The following is a 22331-nucleotide window of genomic DNA, read 5'->3' on the forward strand; positions in this document are numbered from 1 at the left end:
CCCCAGGTGCATAGTGATAGATATGACACAGCACGGAGCCCGGTGCTGGAATGCTAGCCCACTGTAGCTAAGCTCCCCTGGGGCAGAGTTGGGCTGGTGGCCTTGGTTGGCCAGAGACACACAAGGGTTCACCACCCACCCAAAACAGGATCCGGGTCCAGCTCCTGGATCCAGGTCTGGTGACACAGAGGTGGCCTGCAGAGGAGGGTGTGTCCTGAAACAAGGCAAGAAAGCACAGGAGACCCACTTGCTGTAAAGGGAGCTCCCTCCCCCCTCATTAAAGGAGGGCAGGGAAGGGCTTGGTAGGCCTGTGAGCCCAGCTGAGTAAGCAGGTCAGGGTAAACAAAGATCAAGTCCATGGAAACCTGCATGCAGAAAAGAGTAAGAGCTATTTCAAATTCACTCTGAAACTCCGCACACCAGGAACAACCGTTTCCTCAAAATGAAGTGAAAAGAGAAATCATTTCCCGGTGAAAGTCCCCCCACGGAACCCTTCTTGTGGCGGCTGCCAATGGGAAGCCAGGTCACGAGGCACAAAGACCACAACATCTGCTTCCAGCAAGTTCTGCCAAGTGGCATCTGGGTCTGACTGCACGGTTCAAATCCCACCTCCACAGTGACTAGCTGTGTGACCTTAGGCAAGTCGCTGAACTGATCCGTGCCAGTTTCCCATCTGCAAGGACGGAGCATAACAAGCCAGCCATGTAGGGGTGTCATGAGGATTAAATGAGATTAAGGTCTAGTGAGTCCTTGCAACAGTGTCCGGAACCTATTAAGCCCTTGGAACACAGTGTCAGTTTTAATTACTGCTATTAATATTAGTATCAGTGCCACTCTCCTCCCAACATGGCTGCCAAGGAAACAGCCTAGGAAACTCCCCCTTTCTGATTGCTGCAGGACCTAGGAAATAAGGACGAAATCCATAAGTGAAAGAATGAACTGAAAACACGCGGGTGACCTCATTTCTCAGAGTCAACAGGACACATTCAGGAAGGCCCAAGCAAAAGCAAAAGGGCAGCTGCCTCTCAGGCTGGACAGAACTTGTTTCAAAGTCCAGTTTCAAAACTTCCTCTGTGACATTGGGAATGTTGCTTAACTTCTCTGAGCTTCTGAATCCTCATTCCCAAAATAGGGATAAAAATCCATAAGACCTCCCTTGCAAATTGATTCCTGGGGGCTAAATAATGCACAAATGTACCCAAAGAGGGTTTGCACAGTGCCTAGCACACAATTGGTTCCTTTCCCCCTGCTCCCAGAATGAAACTCTGCAGCTTCTGGCTTAAACATCAAAAGCATGGCTATAAATACAACCTCCAAAGTATTAAAAAAAAAAAGTCTCCCCTACTCTCCATGCCATCTTTTCTCTCCTCTTGTCTGAATTCTAAGCAACACCTGGTAAAATAGTAATAGCTAACCCACTATTAACCTCTCACTGTGGGAGCCCTGAGTTGAAAATCCAGTTCCTTCAATAGCTGTGTGACATCGGACAAGTTTCTTTGCTTCTCTGGGCTTCAGTCTCCTCATTTATAAACTAGAGATAACTGATAACTAGGTTGCTGATTTAGTGCTATGGGTTCAATTACATGTTATATATAAAAGGACTTAACTTAGCACTTGGCACATCTGTGCAGGAGCCCCACATTTTACATCCATTATGTCATTTCATCCTCACAATAATCCTATATCCCCAGTGTTTCAGCCTGAAACTAAGGCTCAGAGAGGTTACGCCACTAACCCAAAGTCACACAGCTACCTTTCCCAGTGTAAATGGTGGTCTTCAGACTCGGGCTTTTGGTCAGGCACGTAGAGAAAAGGGCGAGGCTGCCTCTGTGGAGAGCAACTCCAGGAGACCCCAGTGCAAGCTTGGGGAGCCCTGGCTGCAGCTCTCTCCCTGCCAGCATCAGAGCAGCTCCTGGCTCTCAGGGAGGCCCACACACAATGAGGGGCCCCGGTTTCTCCAGGCGTCCGTGAATGTGGTTCATGTTCAGAAGCCGGTGCATGCCAGTTTCACAAGGAGATTGCTGGCAGGCCCCATGGCCTCTGTTACTAGAGACTGAATTGCCGGTGAAAGAAGCCCATTGTGTGTCCTTTGAATGAAGAATACCCCATTTAGAGAAAGAATTCAACTGGTTTTTCACAGAGAAAGAAGACAGGCCTAGTGAACAGAGAGAACAATGCTGATCATTCACTAGATTTTTACTTAACATCAAAGCCAGGTGCCCAACCAGGTGAAAGGCCACACAGCATGGGGTGGGCTCAAGCCACCCTGGTGTGTGAGGAGAAAGAGCAGTGGTTAAGGTGAAGGGACACAGAGGCACCAGGCCCAGCTCCTTCACTGTGCATCATGGCTAACTTAACTCCTGGCCCCTCCTAGATGAATCGGGGGTGGGCGGGGGCAGGGAAGTAGGCCAGTCCAAAGTTCTGCCATAGTGGGTCAGTGGTAAGCCTTGAGGGCCCTGGATGGCCTACACTCAGCTGGTTCCCAAACGTGGCTGCATGTTGAAATCACCTGGAGAGGTTTTAAAACTACTGATACTTGGTGCCATGGCCAGGGATCCTGATTTCATTGGTACAGGGCACTGCCCGGGCACTGACGATTTTTCAAAGCTCCCCGGGATGATTTTAAAGCACAGGCAAGAATGATTGGCTCCCTGATTGAGAACCAGTGAGCCCTAGGGGCAGAAACTGTTTTGTCCACAGTTGTATCTGGAGCTGAGCACAGGCCTGCGGTGCACTTGGTGCCCAATAAATATCTGTGGGATGAATGGGTGCACGGGCCGTTCCAAGCCATTTGAGAGAAGCCATCCAGTCCCGGCTTCAATGATGGCAGCTCTGTGTTTATCACTCTATCATCTATTGGGATTTGGCACAAGGTTTCTTTTACAAAAAAACCCCAAAACCACTGGACCATAAAATCTCTGAGAGTCTTTACGACTCCAGTGCACACCGATTCCAAGACCATAACTCCCTCTTGCCCTTTCTCAGATAAATGATCAGGGTGGACAAGTCCTGGGCAGGGTCCCCCTGAAGGCTGGTCTGCGTCCCATCTGCTGAAGCCGAGGACTTGGCTTGCCTTGGCAACCCCTCCCGCCTCTCCTGGCTGACCCCTTCCTCAGGTCTGTCTTCCCCAACATTCCATTCTTGTTCTTCTATCGCTTTATGAGCCTTCCCTGCGTGAGCTCAGCCACTCCCAAAGCTTTAACTCTCATTTGTAAGTTGGTGTCTCCAGATCAGTATCTCGAGCCCTGCCCTGTCATTCTGAGCTCTGCACTCAGCCATGCAAGTGGCTACTGAGCATCTCCACCTTGATTCCTTTAGGTACTTCAAATTTAACCCATCCCAGAAATGAACTCATTACCTTCCCCACCCAAACCTGCTCCTCCTCCTGCCTCTCCTATCTTGATGAACAGCATCACCTCCACCCGGCTGCCCAAACCAAGAGACCGGACTCTCCCCCTCTCTGTTGCCAGGATCACATGCCACCCTGAGAGTTTTATCTCTAACACAGCCATTGACTTCACCCTTCTCTTCTCCTTCTACTTTCTTCATCATCCACAGCACTTCCAGAGTATCTTTCTAAAACCCAGATCCAAACAAGTCACTAGGAACAAAGGTCTGGTTTGTTAGCAAGGTGGACAAGCTAGGAAGTGCACACCACGGTGCCAGCCACATCCCACCTTCCCCCCCTCCCGTCGCCTCCCTCCCACCTTTACATCCTGATCACCCTGGCTGACCTGAGACACTACTTACAATAACACATTTTCCACTCACTGTACCTCCTCTCTTGTGTGTTAGGTCCAGACCAGGGGCCTGAACGTATGATCTCTCACCCTCGTTGCCTTGCTCCTTGAATTAGTCATGGCAAACACTGTCTTATTCTTGAAGGCTCAGATAGAACTGGCTTTCAAAGCTTTGCCTCGGGCTTCCCTGGTGGCGCAGTGGTTGAGAGTCCGCCTGCCGATGCAGGGGACGCTGGTTCGTGCCCCGGTCCGGGAAGATCCCACGTGCCGCGGAGCGGCTGGGCCCGTGAGCCATGGCCGCTGAGCCTGTGCGTCCGGAGCCTGTGCTCTGCAACTGGAGAGGCCACAACAGTGAGAGGCCCGCGTACTGCAAAAAGAAAAAAAAAAAAGCTTTGCCTCATCCCTTGCAAGGCGTGCCTAATCAAGGAGCTTCTTAAATAGAAGACAACAAACACTTGGATAGATTTGTTATATGCTAAGCAGTTTTCTAAGCACCTTACACACTTTAAACTAATTTAATTCTCACAACAGCCAAGTGAGACAGGGACTATAATTATCCTCATTTTGCAAATGAGTAAACTGAGGTACGGAGAGGTGAAGCCCAGGATCTGGGACTTGAACTCCCTCAGAGGATGCTCTTAATCACTGCCTCCTAAGAATGTATATCCAGATACCCATTTTACTTGCCATAAGAAAGCCCTCACATTTTTTAGCTGATGACTCTTTTCTTCAAACAAAATCTTACACTGACACGTAACCTGTTGCACAGAAAATAGGGGGCTGAAGATGGTCAGTGGAGAGAATGTAACTCTCATGCTCCCCCATTCTAGCATCAATATTTGAGAGAATGCCAAGGAACCCCTAGGGCTCCAAAGAGAAGAGTTTGAAAAGCAATATCCCAAGACATCTTTTTTTTTTTTTTTTCCACCACGCCACCCGGCATGTGGGATCTAGTTCCCTGACCAGGGATCGAGACCATGCCCGCTACAATGGAAGAGCGGAGTCTTAACCACTGGACTGCCAGGGAAGTCCCCAAGACATCTTTTCTTTACCATTCTGTTGTTTATTGGCAAGATGCCCTCCATATCCAAAAGCAGTTATGAAATTGTGGGACTGTCTCCAGACCAGCAATGAAGTTTCTGTATTAGAACATCCAAGTAGCATCTTAATGAAGAGTCCTAGGCCATTTCCAGGTAGCTGAAGCTTATTTCATTAAAAACCCAGTTAACAGGTTTCAGAGCTTTTTTTTCTTACGTAGAGTATGCAAAGTATAATTTAGTCTTTCAGTAACGCAGGGCATTCCTTTTGAATGTCAGGTGTCGGGCAGTGTAAATATCCTGTGTGACGGAGGTAAAAGCTGCTTCCCCACACTCCAAACAAGTGTATCTATGAGCACCCAGTTGTGTGTTTTGTACTTTTTCTGTTTCCATCACCATCAGAGGGTCAGGTGTCATTTCTGCTTTCACATTCTTATCTCTAACTGTTTCTTCCCCACCGCTCCTAATCCGTTGTTTCCAATAGCTATGGACCTTCTAAAAATCGAACTTGTTATAATCATGCCCATGGTAGGAACATATATCTGGAAAGAAATAGGAACTGAGAGTTTTCCTCTTAGTAAAATGAATGATCTTTAGTACAATGACTTTGCTACTTTTCTAGTGAATTCTTATGAGATCCTTTTTCATCCTCTTCATTCATTTAACATTTACTAAGCCTGTTACGTACCAAAAAACTGGGCCGGGTGCTGAGGACAAAAATATGGATGAAGCATAGTCCCTGGCTTCAAGGACTTGCCAGTTTAGAAAAAGAGACAAGTAAACAGAAATAATGATAACACCATGATATAAGCCCTGCAACAATGGTATCTACAAAGCTCAAAAAAGCACTTCACTCTGCCTTGGGGCGTGGCAGCAGTCAGGGAAGTCTTCCCAGAGGAGGTGGCACGTGAGCCAATTCCTGAAGCGTCTATCATTAAGAGGTTGACCTATCTCAGCAGCACCAAAGACAAAGAAAATAGACTGGGAAGAGGGTTTATTGAACAAATGCAAAGACAAGGAAGGATGAGAAAACCCAGTGAGTCTTGGAGTTCCGAAGAATTCAGACAGGCTGAAGCATGAAGGAATAAGAATGGCAGCTTAAGGGGAAAAAAAAAAAGAAAAAAGAAAAAAAAGAAAGGGTGGTGAGTAAATTGCTCATATATTTTAAATGCTCGAAGGAAAGATAATGTAAACTTTTCAAGGCAGATTAATAATTGACTTTATCACACCCATATGTATTCAATGAGCCAAGTCAATTTGCTGCAGGGGAAAAAAAAAAATACTAACTAACATTGAGCAATTCCCATTTGCCAGACACTGCTGTAGTATTTCACACGTATAATCATTGAATTGCCCCAGCAGCCCTAGGAGGTGGGAATGAATATTACATTTACAGATGAGCAAACAAGCCAAGGAGGGATTAAGTGACATCCCAGGGATGCAGAGTAAGAAAGCAGTAGTCTGACTGCACCCATGGAAGCCTTAGCATTTTGGTTTCCTTGGAGTTGAAGCAGGTGAGCTGATAAGGTGCAGGGCTGAGAGTCTGAAGAAGAGAAGGAGATGGGAGAAGGAGAGAGAGAAAGAGCTAGAGCATGACTGAGGGAGAGAGGGAGGGAGAGGAGTACAGGGGTAGATGTGGAAGAGGAAAGGAGTTATGGCTGTCGTTCCCTGTGGGAGACCCTCTGAGCTAAGGTCTAGGACTGGAGGCCCCACTGTTCAGAAGACCCTTTGGCCCAAGCCACAGCAGGGTGGATGGATCCCAGGGTTCCCATGGGTGGGGCCTGTGGGCACCAGCCATGCAGGTGAGGGAGGAGGTGGCCAGGAGCCCCAGCAGTGCGCCTGGGACAAGCCTTCTACCTCCATACCCGGAAACAGTCAGAGCAGGTTGGACCAAAGGACCCTGGGCTGGGAGAGCCCTGGAGAGCAGCCAATGCGGACCCCTCATTTTATAGTTGATGAAACTAAGGGAGGCTAAGTGATGTGCCCACAGGTACCGAATGCTAGTGTGTGTGCCTTTTCTCTCTTTGCCTGCAATTACCCACCTGGTAAGGGTAGAGGTGGGACTAAAATCTGGGTCTCCTGATCTCCTAGAATTTAAACGTCTATCCTATTTAAACGTCCATCACTATCTCTTCCTTCCTACGGGGTCAATTGCTCAGCCGAGTTCTGAAAACTAGAGGTCTCAGGGACTCACCTGAAGAAAGGGCTAGGGCTTCAAGGGCAGGAGCAAAGGGGGTTAGAAGACATTGCTAGCATAATAAACCTTGGCCAGCTTCCTGAGAAACAGACATCTGTCTCTGAGTTACGTCCGTGCATACAAGGTGAATCGCAGTGGTCTTTCTCATTCTTTTCTTGAATAATATGGACTTCCCTGAGCAAAGGGAAGAGAGACTTCTGGAAAAAATAAGTGGGGAAAGCCTGGAAGCCAGAGAAGAACCTTTGGTAAAGAAATGTCACGATATTTGGTCAATGAATGGCTACCAGGGAGTCCTGAAAAACGTTCTTTGTACTGCGCTCGACACAATAGCCACACTGATGATATTTGAAAGCATATTCTAGTATTGCCTTGCTAGCTGTTAAAATTTGTTTGACAAAGAGACACTGTCCCCTACTGTCCCTGCCCCCCTGACTCGTATTCCTGGGAGCCCCTGGACTGCCCCATGAGCCAGTAACTAAAGTTGCTCTTCCAGCAAGGGGACCACCAGACTCCCCAGGATACGTTCTGATTGGCCAGCACTTGTGCAAGTACTCTTTGTTAAATAACTGAATATCCCCATTAGTTATAAAAAAAAAAAAAAACCTCTACAGTTCAGTTTGACTAAATTATGCAAAATGAATGCTGTACTCTGTAGTCTTTCCATCAACCAGGTGCATATACCTCCTGAGAATCCACTAAGGGTTAAACCCTGTCCTAAGCACCACAAAACAACAGAGACTAAAACCTGGCATGGGTCTGTGCAGTTTTCGTGGAGCTTTTAGTCTAGGAGGAAAAGTTCTACACTCAACTTCACACCATCATCAAATAAGACAACCTACATGCTCCATTATCCAATGGTTTTCAACAGGAGATGGTACAGCCCCCCTAAGGGGATTTTGGAAAGGAAGAGAAGTATTTTCCTTCTTTGTAATAACTGGGAGCTATTACCAGCTTTTAGTGGGAATGCAATGGACTATTCTGCAAAAAGAATGGTTGTTCTACCCCAAAAGCACTGAGATTTGAAAGAAAAAATTATAAGCAATCGACCTTGAACCACTGTCAGACAGAATGGTCTGCACGTTGAATCACAGCCTGCCAGAGTTTTATATGATGCTTATCATTGAATAATTGGGCATAATATAGGGGTCAAAAAGAGTTCAAGGAGGCAAGTTCTGGTTAGAAAATCCTACTCTACGGTGAGACAAAGTGTTGCATGAAACCAATGATCCTCCACCCAGAGTCAGCCACGGAGTTCTATATTCTGAACACAGTATCTGCAGGAGCAAAAAAAAAAAAAAAAAAGGAGAAAAGAAAGTGTTTACTGAAAACTATACTACCAAAGACTGTGTTTTAAATACTGAACTTCAGCCCAGTACATAAAGAGTTAAGTCCCTTGCTTGTTCCTTTTTTTAAAAAAAAATGAGCAGTGTACCTCCTAATCTTTGTGATTTCATTCCTTTCCAGCCAGAAAGCACTGTCTGAACCCACACACTACTCTCTAAAGCTTTCTTTACAGCCCCTCTGTTGCAGAAACTGAAGTATTATTTTCACCCTCGGCATTCTCCTAAAGTAAAGCAAAAATCTCTTGTGCTTGACCACAGGGCTGAGAGCTGGCAAAATAAATTCTAGTGAAGAAATCAATAGCCTAGAATGCTAATCCATTATTCAGCCAAAACTGCAAAATATTTTCCTGGTCTTACTCCTGATTCCCACAATGCGACTATGAGAGTGGTAGCTTATAGACAATAGACACATAGTAGATGGGTGGGGAATATCTGCTGAGTGAATGAATAAAATGATTTTTAAAAATGCAGTGGGGCTTCCCTGGTGGCGCAGTGGTTGAGAGTCCGCCTGCCGATGCAGGGGACGCTGGTTCGTGCCCCGGTCCAGGAAGATCCCACATGCTGCAGAGCAGCTGGGCCCGTGAGCCATGGCCGCTGAGCCTGCGCGTCCGGAGCCTGTGCTCCGCAATGGGAGAGGCCACAACACTGAGAGGCCCGCGTACCGCAAAAAAAAAAAAAAAATGCAGTGGGTCACAGCAAGACCCCGACACTGCTTAAAGTCACCAAGAAGTCAATTCCATTTGAGGCTCAGAGGCTGGAATCTAAAACTCCGGCCTGTTGCATTTACAAAAATAAGAGGAGGAAAGGATTTGGTTCATGGCATGCCGACCCCACGCTAGTGTTTTAATATTTTCTCTTGACAACTGACAAAATGGAATTTATACTTTCTAGATGTCTTTTCAAGTGTTAAAAGGAGCAAAAGACAGACAGTTGGCCCTAGTTAGATTGTAACTAATATCATGGAAAGATGCTCTCATTTCTTACAAACAAAGCTCCAAAGCTTTCTGTCATCGACATATCTTGTTCAATCAAAAGAGTCACAGTGCACATTCAATCTAAAGAAACACAATGAAGATGCTCTCTCTTTAAATGAGTCAACACAAATGTGTATCCTTCAACGGCTATGGAATTGACGGGCAGCTATATTTGATTGTTTAGGTGTTTTAAACATTGTTTGTTTCCAACATCTATGATGAAGCAGTTTCAGGAAATTTTTATTTTATTTTGCACCTCCTTGTGTTTTCATATTATGGGGACAAAGTGTAAATCTACCTTTGAGAGAGACATCCGAAATGCTTAGATAAACAAGCTTGCATCTGTAAAAGAGGAATTAGAGAGGGAGAGAATTGAATACATGCCAGTAGTTAAAACACAAGAGAAAAGTCCATTGCCCTTTAAATTGAAACAGAAGGAAAGACATGAAGGAAAGCCTTGAGTAAAATTAAATAAATGCTGAAAGTATACTCAGAAACAAAAAATGACTAAATAACTAAATAAAAAATAAAACTCTGGCCTGTCTCCTATTAGATATTCAATAGATTTTTATTGATTAATAATAATAATAACAGGTAACTTATGTACCAAAAACTGTTCTAAACGCCGTACCTGGATCATTTTATTTAATCATCACATAAACGCTGAAAAGTAGGACTCATCATTATCTCCACTGTCCAAATAAGGAGCGTAAGATAATGAGAAATGTAATTACATGCCAAAGGTCACTCAGCTAATAAGGGATAGGGCAGGTTACCAATCCTGGTCTTGTGTCTCAAGAGTTTAGCTGCCCGGCTCTCTGGAGGGTAAGGAGATGAGTTACTGACTTCCCATTCGTTGGTGCCCATAGGATTTCAATATGTCCCACTGGGCAGTTTTTAGAGGCTATCTCAGAGAAATAGGAGTTGAAGAAGCTGCTTCTGAAACCTGGAGCATCACCACGAAATACTCAAGGAGCACAGTGCCAGGCATTGTGCTGAAAACTCATGAAACAAAGTGTGTATAAAGAGTTCCAGAAGCTCTAAGCCTGTAGAAACCAGACAGGCCTGAGTGAGGAAGTCAGGTCAGAGATGGATTCATGAATAAGCTGGCATTTGACAGCCTGGGAAGGAGATGGGGATTTGGAGACAGGAGAGACACGTAGGGAAGAACACACCATCACTTCCCAAGAAAAGAAAGAAGAGTGATCTGCCTGGAAGGAAGAATTTGATCCTTCTGGCAACTCATTCCTGCTTTTCAGACCCAGGAGCCAGGTCTAAACACACTAAAAGTAATCGTCGGCTCAGCCCAGAGCCAGATCTCGGGAGGAATTCTTAAGAAGGCACTCCCAGGGTGATAGGAAAGAGCCTGTGTCTGGCTGCCATGATGAGAGGAGTTTTGCTTGTGCTAAGAACCCAAGGGGCAAGAGTGGGTGTGCACAGGGCTCGGATCAAAGGAGGCTACTCCTCGGCCCCTTTGAGTTTAGAGGATTATACAACAGAAGCCCATACATCTCTGCAGAGGTTCAGCTTTCACGGGATCCTTTAATCGTTTCAAACTGGCACTGAGTCCCATCTTATTTATTCATGTGTATTCTAGAGTTTCTCACACAGCAACTCCCCTGAAGTCCCCAGGCAAACCTGGGGCTCTGCTCAAGATGAGTCACTCAGGAGCTCCAAGTGGGTTCCCTGGGTTAGGTCAGTTCTGCCCTCAGCTAGAGATGCTGGGAACAGGGGTAGGGGGTTTATCCTTGAGCTCGGACAGGCTGGGAAACTTCACGGGTCACGGATGGAGGAGGGAGGAAATACCCAAAGAGGGTGCCTAGATCATCAAAGGGCTGGCATTAGGGGTGTGCTCATTAATAGCAACTGATGGATAAAACTTCTTAAGGATATTCTTAGGGAAGTAAGATTAGCAATATCCTTGGATTTTTATAGTAGTGAAGAATTTTCAAAGGCTAGTCTCGTAGACTGTGTGCTGCCGAGGATATTGTCCATTATATCAGTTATGACTCTTCTGATGCATGTGACAGAAACCCAACATGAACTAACTTAAAAAATAGGAAGGGGAGATTATTGGTTTATCTAACTGAAAACTCTAAAGGGAGTTCAGGCATGGCTGGATCAAGGGCTCAAACAGTCATCAGGATTCGGTTTCTCTCTGTGTCAGCTCTGCTTCCTTAAGTGAGTTTCTCACTCTTGAACAGTCTGCTACCATGATGGACCCTCAGAAGCTCCAGGTTTCCACCTTCCCAGCTTCAAATCCAGGAGAAAGAAATTCTTTTCAATAGCTTCAAGAAAGATCCTGAGATTAAGTCTCTTCTCGGCCTGTTGGCTGATTTCCAAAAGCAAACGTTTCAAAAAGTCACATGGTATCATTTCCACTATAGTCATGGTCCCACCTAGATTCAGGGGGAGAGAAATAGACCCCAAGTCTCTATGGGAGCAATGTCAAGATTACATTATAAAATGTGTATGTGTGCTGAGATATCATGTTGAGCCATCTCTAGAAAATACAGTCTGCGGGGAACTGGTAAGCACATTGAAATTTGAGAAGCCCAGCACAACACCAATTTTAGGCTCATTACTTATTTGATACTTTGCTTTCCCAAGTTCCTAGTGTGTTCCTCAACCAAAGAATCAATACATTTGTATCAAAATCAAGCATTTGTATCATATACATAATAAGAAAACATAGAATATTTTCTAAGTAATGTCCTATTTTCACTCATCTGGTTACCAGTAAATAGTCATAGAGTCTCTATTATAGTCAAGGCATGGTCGTAGGTGCCAGGCATAGAGTGGTAGATAGAATGACATGGGCCCTGGTTTTGTGAGGCATCCCCTTTTTCTTAAGGTGTCAAGGATCTAGAGCCTCTTCATGGCCATCCCAAAGGGTCCTGGACGTCTCCCAACACAGATCCTTGAAATTCTCCAAAGAACCTGAGGAGGGCTCCACTTTTCTGAAACCTCCGAAATTCTTTGCAGGACTAGCCTTAGTCCCCGCAGAGGATTTTGGTCAAAAAGGGACCCAAATATCTGTCATCACATGATGAAGACATCTGAGGGAAAGTCACAGGCAGAAGCAAATCCTGATGTGAGGCTGTGATGGAATCTTTCCTGTCCTCTGAGAGGACAGAGGCTGTGACAGATACCACATCCCCATCACCAGCCACCCTCTTAAATGTTCTCACCCAGGAGGTGCTTGCCCTTGGGGAAAGGCAGGCACCTGAAGAAAATGACTAAGTGAGGACTCATCCAGATGTATATGATCAACCCCAATGCAAAATGTATAAGAAAGAAGATGCATTGGTTTTTCATAACTTAAAGGTCCAAGGGCACCTGGATTCAGGAATGCTGGATCCTGGAGCTCAAACACTGTCTCACTACCTTCAGATTGCTCTCTCTCTCTCTATCCATCCAGCCCCATCACTTTCCAACTCTCAGATATATTCCTGTTTGCACCTTAGCCTTCTTCCCTATCCGTAACCTGACTTCCTCCATACGCTCAGGAAAAATGGCCCTAAGAAGCACAGAGTTCATTGTCTTTACTGTTCCTCATCCCAAAGGAACAGAGACCCTGCCTTTCTCAGGATCCATACTTGTGCCTAGTGAGAAATCTGATTGGCCCTGATTGGGGCATATGCCCCCTCCTGGACCTGTCTCAAGGCCCAGGAAGCTGGAAACCTTCAACTGGTCAGCCTGGGGAAGGGCAGAGCCATGATTGGAGCAGGGGAGGGGCGACTTTACCAAAGGAAAACTGAGTGGCTGTTATCGAAAGAAGAGCAAAGGAGTGCAGGTCAGGCAAAAATAACTAGAATCCCCATATGACCCCCTGGGCCAAAGGCAAGAACCTAAGGGCTAAGTGTATGTCCTCCGAGGACCAAGATTTCATTGCAAATGGCAGTTTCATGAACCCCTCCTCCTATATCTCATCCCAATATGCCCACATCCTACCCAGCTTGCCCGCCTTAATCCAAACGCCACCACCTCTGCAAGGCCTCACCTCATTTTCCCAGATCAAGAGTGGTCACCCCATCCACAATTATCAAGCACTTACCAAGTACAGTGCTAAGCACTTAGCTTATTTTATCTCAGCTAATCTTCACATCTCCACAAGATAAGCACTAGTATTGCCTCCATACTAGTTTGCTAGGGCTGCCATAACAAAGTACCCCAAACTGTGTGGCTTAAACAACAGAAATGTATCCTCTTACAGTTCTGGAGGCTAGAAGTCTAAAATCAAGATGTCAGATTGGTTTCTTCTGAGGGCTAAGAGGGAGAACCTGTTCCATGCCTCTCCCCTAGCCTCCGGTAGCCCCAGCATTCCTTGGCCAGTAGATGGCATTCTCCTTGTATCTCCACATGATCTTCCCCCACACGTGTCTGTTTCCGTACCCCAATTTCTCCTTTTTATAAGGACACCAGTCATACTGGATCAGGGCCCACTGTAATAACCTCATCTTAACTTGGTCATCAGCAAAGACTTGTTTCAAATAAGGTCACATTCACAAGTACTGGGGGCTAGGACTTCAACATCTTTGGGGACTTAATTCAACCCATAAAATATACCTTTTTATTTTTCATATGAGGAAACTGAGTCTTAGAGGGTTACGTGCCAGGGTTACATACCTCTGAAGGCAGCCTATATGCTAATGTCTGGGATCTGAACAACTTCACTCTGTCTCTCTACTCATCCTTCTCCAGAAATTTCATCCCTCCTTAGGACACTCTGTGGGGCGCGGCAAAGCGTTGCCGCAAAGCAGGGTAGAAAAAGCTGAGTCATCCATCCTGTAGCCAGTGCGCATGCGTTGAGATATGCTAACAAGGTTTTAGAGCAGTAACCAGTCCGAAGGCGACGTGTAATTATGCCTTCGATATGAACCAATCAGAGACTTGCACAGTATCCCGAATCTTATATAGGCAGCTGCCGTTACGGCTGCGGGGTCTTCCTTCCATCTTTCTCTAACCAAGCTGTACTCCAATAAAGTGTGATACGAGAAGAATCTAGCGTGTGGCGACTGTTATTCTGCTGGTCAGACGCAGCTCGCCATAACACTCAACACTGTTTACTTTGTAACCACTATTCTAGGGATTTGTGTGTAAGTTTGAACCACACTTCTAGACTCTAAGCTCCTTAGAAACAGGAGTTTATCATATTTATTTCTATTTGCCCAGCCCACATAGCAAGGACTTAATCAATATCACCCAGAAGAATAGAGATGGACACCGAGTTCAGGGGCAAAAGCTGACCACTGTTCTTCATAGATGATTTCATTTATGAACAAGCTAAGTCTTATATAGAAGAGTTCATTTTTTAGAAACACATTTTCATTGGTCCCTTTGGCTTCCTTCATTAATTCTTTCAACAAATTTTTAATAAGCCCCTCCTATAAGTCAGGCACAGTGCTAGGCACTGAGAAAACAGATAAATCAGACAGAGTCCACAGCCTCTTAGAGCTTAGAACATGGTGGACAAGACAGATAAATCAATAAATCATTGTAATACGATGTCTCGAAGTACAGGCTGTCTTGATGTCAGGAGTTCTTAGAAAAGTAATGAAGGCAGGCAAGGTAGGACTTGCACAACTTCTAAGAAATTGGAGAAGAGACACTACAAGCCAGAGATCATCTTAAAATAGTAAGTTTTAATATAAGAGAACACAGCAAATAATCTCCCCATTCCTGCTGCTGCAGAGAGCCAAACTGAACAAACAATGTATTAGAAACTCTGCCCTAAAGCTAGCTTTGGTCTCAACCAGTAAGCCGGAGAAAAACCTCACATGGGTTCCAAATCCAGGCAGACCTGGATTTTGTTTATTTGGGGTTTTTTTGGTTTGTTTTTTAACATCTTTATTGGAGTATAATTGCTTTACAATGGTGTGTTAGTTTCTGCTTTACAACAAAGTGAATCAGTTATACATATACATATGTTCCCATATCTCTTCCCTCTTGCGTCTCCCTCCCTCCCACCCTCCCTATCCCACCCCTCTAGGTGGTCACAAATCACCGGAGCGGATCTCTCTGTGCTATGCGGCTGCTTCCCACTAGCTATCTATTTTACGTTTGGTAGTATATATAGGTCCATGCCACTCTCTCACTTTGTCCCAGCTTACCCTTCCCCCTCCCCATATCCTCAAGTCCATTCTCTAGTAGGTCTGTGTCTTTATTCCCGTCTTATCCCTAGGTTCTTCAAGACCTTTTTTTTTTTTCTTAGATTCCATATATATGTGTTAGCATACGGTATTTGTTTTTCTCTTTCTGACTTACTTCACTCTGTATGATAGACTCCAGGTCTATCCACCTCACTACAAATAACACAGTTTCATTTCTTTTTATGGCTGAATAATATTCCATTGTATATATGTGCCACATCTTCTTTATCCATTCATCTGTTGATGGACACTTAGGTTGCTTCCATGACCTGGGTTTAAATCCAGGCTCTGCTACCCCTGACCTATGCCCAGCTAGGCAAACCTCTTAACTTCTAAAGTGGTTGTGGGGATTTAGTGAAACAAAGATGCCAAGCACATCCTGTAGTAGTCAAGGCTCCAGAAATGTAATGAAAGAGGTTCTGGACACACCAGACCTGGGTTTGAATTCCAGCTCTGCTCTCACACCACCCTGGGAAGCTAGTAGACCTCAGTAAGCCTCAGTTCCTACATATGTAAAATAAGGAAAATCATCATCTACCTCCTAGAGTTGTGACGATTCATGAGATGGGCATATAAAGCACTTAGCACAGTCCCTGACATGTAAATGTGAGCAGCTGTGCTATTACTCCTGTCTACATGGCCCTTGGTCTCCATTTTACCCTCTGTTCTTTTTCCACCTTCTTGTCTAGGGCTCCTAAAAGAACTCTTTTTAAATATACATAACATAAAATTTCCCATTTTAACCATTTTTAGGTGCACAGCTCAATGGCAGTAAGCCTATTCACATTGTTGTGCAACAATCACCACTATCCATCTCCAGAATTTTTTCATCTTCCCAGACTGAAACTCTGCACCCATTAAATGAGAATTCCTCCTTCCATTCCTCCCTACCATCCCTGGCAACCACTGTTCTACTTTCTGTTGCTATGAATTTGACTATTTTAGGTACCTCATATAAGCGGAATCCTACCGTATTTGTCCTTTTGTGACTGGCTTATTTCACTTAGCATAATGTCCTCAAGGTTCATCTTCATGTTTCACGGTTGTAGCACGGGTCCGAATTTCATTCCCTGACCGTTTCTTCTTAAGTTCAAGTCCATCTCTTGGTCCCTCCTTCAATTTATGTCACCCTCCCCTGAAAATGGAAACACAATAATTCATAGGACAGTGCCTACATTAAACAACAAGAACAACAACACAGAGAAGGTATTTTCCTGATTACAAATGTAATGCATATTCTTTCCTAAGCCATATTTAGTGATAGATCCAAATTCTGAAGTCCACATTGTCACCCATTGCCCTCTTGAGGAGACATGGTGTTTCGTGCAAAAAAAAAAAAAAAAAAAAAAAATGGTTCGGTTCTGTTAAGCTTTGCATCACATCGGGTGGGGCAACAGGCAGCCTCTAAACAATGTTTACTCCAGTCAACACCGTTGAATAGCCGTAAATCTAGGTTCACCGGGTCACCTATCCTTCTCTGAATCCAAAGTTGAAAACACTCTCCTGCTCTTCGGGTGGTAAATCTTTCCTTAATCCTATTCATTATGGGTTTCGAAGCCACTCCCTCATGCTAATAAGTTTGGCCTGCTCTGCTACCCCACCTCACCCCACCAACCCCAGGGACTCCTGACAGCCACTGTTCCCTGGCTGGGCTTTGAGAGGCTCACTCCAGGTGGTGCCCTACCCTACCCCACCCCCAGTTGCTACTATCAAAAAGATCTGCAGGGGTGTCTGTAACAGTGGAAAACTGGAAATAACCCAAACAACAAACACAAGGATACTAGTTAAGTAAATTATAGCACATGCATAAGATGGAAGCCATTAAACTAATGCTAAAAAAACAAGACATGCAAAAGCTTTTAAGTTTAATTCGGTCCCATTTATTTATTTTTGGTTTTGTTTCTTTGGCTTTAGGAGAAAGAGCCAAGAAACATTATTGCTACGATATATGTCAAATAGTGTTCTGCCTATGTTCTCTTCCAGGAGTTTTATGGTTTCAGGTCTTAAGTCTTTAATCCATAATCTCTGAGTTTATACAACAGATACAAACCTTGTTGTATCTGTTGTATATAAAAATACACAAAACTATTCTGAGAAAATGTTCTGATTTCATTCTTCTGCTTGTAGCTGTGCATTTTTCCAAGCACCACTTATTTTTTTTTCTCATTATGAAAAACATATTTATTTTTAAAAATTTTATTATAGTTGCTTTACAGTGTTGTGTTAGTTTCTACTGCACAGCAAAGTGAATCAGCTATACGTATACCTATATCCCTTCTTTTTTGGATTTCCTTCCCATTTAGTCACCACAGAGCACTGAGTAGAGTTCCCTGTGCTACACAGTAGGTTCTCATTAGTTATCTATTGTATACATAGTATCAATAGTGTATATATGTCAATCCCAATCTCTCAATTCATCCCACCCCACCTCCCTTTCCTCCTTGGTATCCATACGTTTGTTCTCTATGTCTGTGTCTCTATTTCTGCTTTGTAAATAAGATCTTCTATACAAATTTTTCAGATTCCACATATAAGCATTAATATACAATATTTGTTTTTCTCTTTCTGACTTATTTCACACTGTATGACAGTCTCTAGGTCCATCCACATCTCTACAAATGACCCAATTTCGTTCCTTTTTATGGCTGAGTAATATTCCATTGTATATATGTACCACATCTTTTTATCCATTCCTCTGCTGATGGACATTTAGGTTGTTTCCATGTCCTGGCTATTGTACATAGTACAAACATCACTTATTACAAGATTATCTTTTCTCCATTGTATATTCTTTCCCCCTGTCATAAATTAATTGACTGTAAATGGGTGGGTTTATCTCTGGACTTTCTATTCTGTTCCATTGATTTATATGTCTGTTTTTGTGCCAGTACCATGCTGTTTTGATTGCTATACATTGTAGCATATTTTGAAGTCAGGGAGTGTGATTCCTCCAGCTTTGTTCATTTTTCTCAAGATTGCTTTGGCAATTCTGGGTCTTTTGTGGTTCCATAGAAATTTGGGGATTATTTGTTCTAGTTCTGTGAAAAATGTCATGGGTATTTTGATAGATTGCTTTGGGTAGTATGGACATTTTAACAATATTAATTCTTCCAATCCATCAACATAGGTATCTTTCCATTTCTTTGGATCATCTTCAATTTCCTTCACCAATGTTTTATAGTTTTCAGAGTATAGGTCTTTCATTTCCTTGGTTAAGTTTATTCCTAGGTATTTTATTCTTTCCAATGCAATTTTAAATAAAATTGTTTTGTTGTTTTCTCTTTCTGATAATTCACTATTAGTGTATAGAAAAGCAACAGATGTCTGTATATTAATCTGATACACAGTTGGTAGGAATGTAAATTGGTACAGCCACTATGGAAAATGGTAGGGAGGTTCCTCAAAAAACTAAAGTTGGGGGCTTCCCTGGTGGTGCAGTGGTTGAGAGTCTGCCCGCCGATGCAGGGGACACGGGTTCGTGCCCCAGTCTGGCAGAATCCCACATGCCGCGGAGCGGCTGGGCCCGTGAGCCATGGCCGCTGAGCCCGCGCGTTTGGAGACTGTGCTCTGCAACTGGAGAGGCCACAACAGTGAGAGGCCCGCATACAGCAAACAAAATAAATAAAAAATAAAATAATAAATAAATAAATAAAAGAACAATAAGACATGGAAAGATGTTCAGAATAATCCCACTGTGTGTGTGTGTGTGTGTGTGAGAGAGAGAGTGTGTGTGTGTGTCCCTTAACTACAGAATTACCTAACTGTGGAATTAACATGACTTCTCTTTTTGGGGGGATTTCCCTGAACTTTCTGCAAAGAATACATATTACTTTGTATATTTAATTCCTAGAGCCGCCATAACAAATAACCACAAACTTTGTGGCTTACAACAACAGAAATCTATTGTCTCACAGTTCTGGAAGCCAGAAGTCTGGAAGCCAGAAGTGTTGGCAGGGCCATTCTCCCTCCAAAGGTTCCCTGGAAGGCAGGCCTCTTCCAGCTTCAAGTGGCTGTCATCATCTCTTGGCTTGAGTCCACATGACCCCAATCCCTGCCTCTACCTTCTCGCCTTCTCCTCTTCTGTGTGTCTGGCCCTAAAAGCCCCCTCTCTTATAAGGATACATGTGATTATATTTAGGGTCTACTCGGAAAATCCAGGATAAACTCTTCCTCTCAAGATCCTTAACCTAATCACATTTTATTCACTCTTAACCATATAATGTAATAATCACAGCTCCAGAGATTAGGAGGTGGACATATTTGAGGGGAGCTACCTTTCGGCCCATTATACTTTATAATCAACAAAAAGAAATCTTATGTTTTCCTTTTAGATACTCACTACTTTATGCATTGCTTTAGCCAAGAGCCCAGTGCCGGACTCAGGATGGAAACAAGTAAATATTTGTTGAAGGGACGAATAAACTGCCCGGAGTAGGAACCGTGTTCAGGATGAGAAATTATAGATGGCTTCTTTCCTTTTATTTTTTTCTTTGTTATGTTTTCTTACTATAATTTTCAGATGCCATTAAAAGTTATTTCCTTCTTTCTTTACCCATACTCAAATAGTTGTACCTCCAAATCTAGGAAGCTAAAACCTTCCTCTAGCTCCATATCAGAGTACAGAAGGGGGTTCCATCCTAGGAGGCTGAATAAGTGAAGAAACCCCACCCCCTCAGTCCCCTCCTACAGCGGTTTCTTTCCTACAGCCACCCCAAGGCAGCACGGAGCCAGAGACTGACATGTTAAGAGAGGCTGTCTCCTGTCATTTTGCCCTTTTTCCTCCTGGCACACGGAACATTGGTGGGATCCACATCCGGAGACTGGACACGTGAGAGTCTTTATGGTACCTAGTCTTCTACCTGAGAATTCCTTCAGTTCTACACATCGCTTAATCCCATTTTAGCTAATAACACGGAACAAGATCTAGCTCAGGAATAGCAAATAGATGTGTCTGTGCTCTCTCTCTCTCTGTCTCTCACACACACACAACACACACACGCATGGAAAACACTGCTAATAGGTTGCGGCACACTCTTTACACACAACATCAGGATCTTTCTAAACACAACTCCTCAGGCAGTCATAGCCATCAGTCCAATTTGGCATATGAGAGAAAAGCCATATTTCATTCCTCATCTAGCCCGTGTTGGAGAATACATCTTTATCATCAACAAACGTTTACTGAACTTCTAATGTGCACAAAGGCTTGCAATCTAGGTGTGGCTTCAGGAAAGCTACAAAAAAAGAGATACAAGACAATGCCAGGTAGCCTGTGCTAAAGGCCAAATCCATGATGAATCAACTTGTTGGAGGGATTTAGATGTTGGTGGAGACGCATGAGGGCTCCGAGAAGGCTGCTGGAGAAAATTAGACTGTAGAGAACCATTGAAGGAAAACCAGGATCTACATAAGTGAAAAAACATGGAGAGAGAAATCCCAACTTAAAGAAAAATGTGATCTAGAGCTCAGGGACAGACAGGAATGCATGGGGAACAGAGAGCCAACCCACTTAGCTAACACCAAGGTCATTCAGGTGACATTCAGCTCAAATGTCACTTCCTTTGTGAGGCCTTTACTGACCAGTCCCATGAAAACAGGGATTTGTTTTTCTTCACGGCCACCCAGACTGTGAGTTCTATAGGACAGGGACCTTGTTTGTTCACCTCTGTGTTCCCAGCACCTAGAAGAGAGCCTGACACATAGTAGGTGCTCAGAAAATATTTACTGGATAAGTGAATGAACCAAGGGTTCTTGTAGGGGAAATTGCACACGCTCCACATGGAGAGATACGTGTACTCAATCGCTATTGCCTTTGAATAGCAAACTAAGGACGTTGGCTTATGGAAAAGTATTCTGAAGCGTTTCCCATCCACCGCCATCAAATGTATTAGGTCAAAAACAGGAATTCTAGATTCAATGCATTTTTGGATCACTGGGCTAAACGAAGTTGAGCAAGTTTGTTTTCTGTAGTTCTTTCTTTCACCTCTACCACATCATTGTGGATATTCACATGTTCCCAAAGTATTAACCCATAGCACGCTTCTCTTTTTTTTCTTTTCTTTCTTTTTTTCTTTAAATGCATCATGCTGAATTTACTGTTTCCTTGGAGACAGTTTGGAAAAAGGAGCTGTGGAAGCTCTAAAGGTGCTGGAGTGGGAGGTTTATGCATCTGCAATGATATTTTCAGAGGATTAACGTGGAAGAATGGATTAGGAGAGGAGAGAGGCTTAAAACAGGGAACCCAGTTTGGGGATTATAGCAGGAGTCATTCCCTCAATCGTATGCCACAAATAGGATGTGCAAGACACTAGACAATAAGGATAAAGCGGTAAACAAAACAAAGACTACCTCACCTAGACAGAGTGAGCATATGTTCTGATTTGTCCAGGACGGGCCCAATTTTTGCCTGTGGTCCCCACACAATTAGTAAATAATGCCATATTTATTCTCAAAATTGCCCTGGTTTGGATAGTAAATTAAATCGTCCCTCAATCCGTGGAGCTTACATTATGCAAGAGACCATAAGGCTAGCCCACATGGGACCTGTGTGTAAATTAGAAACAGAATCCCCCTCTGGGTAGCCACAGCCCACAGGTGCACAGCTGGTCAGGTAGATGCCCCCCTAGTGCAAATTGAAAAAAGGCACCTTTAGGGAAGATGTAGGCTCTTCCGGGACACTCAGAAGGCAGAGCTCAGGCTGGATGTCTACCTCCTTTAGCTTATCTCATGCAGGCGTTTGCAAGCTAGGTGCAGATTCAGGAATGATTTTAAAAAAGAGGCACAAGGTCATGCCTGGCCCAACCCTTGTGCAGTGAGCAACCGCACAACACTGGTTGATGTCTGGAGATAATCATCAAACAAATAAAAGTAAATGCAATGTGAAGTAGT

The sequence above is a fragment of the Kogia breviceps genome, chromosome 7, assembly GCF_026419965.1.
Source record: "Kogia breviceps isolate mKogBre1 chromosome 7, mKogBre1 haplotype 1, whole genome shotgun sequence".
Taxonomy (NCBI): Eukaryota; Metazoa; Chordata; class Mammalia; order Artiodactyla; family Physeteridae; genus Kogia; species Kogia breviceps.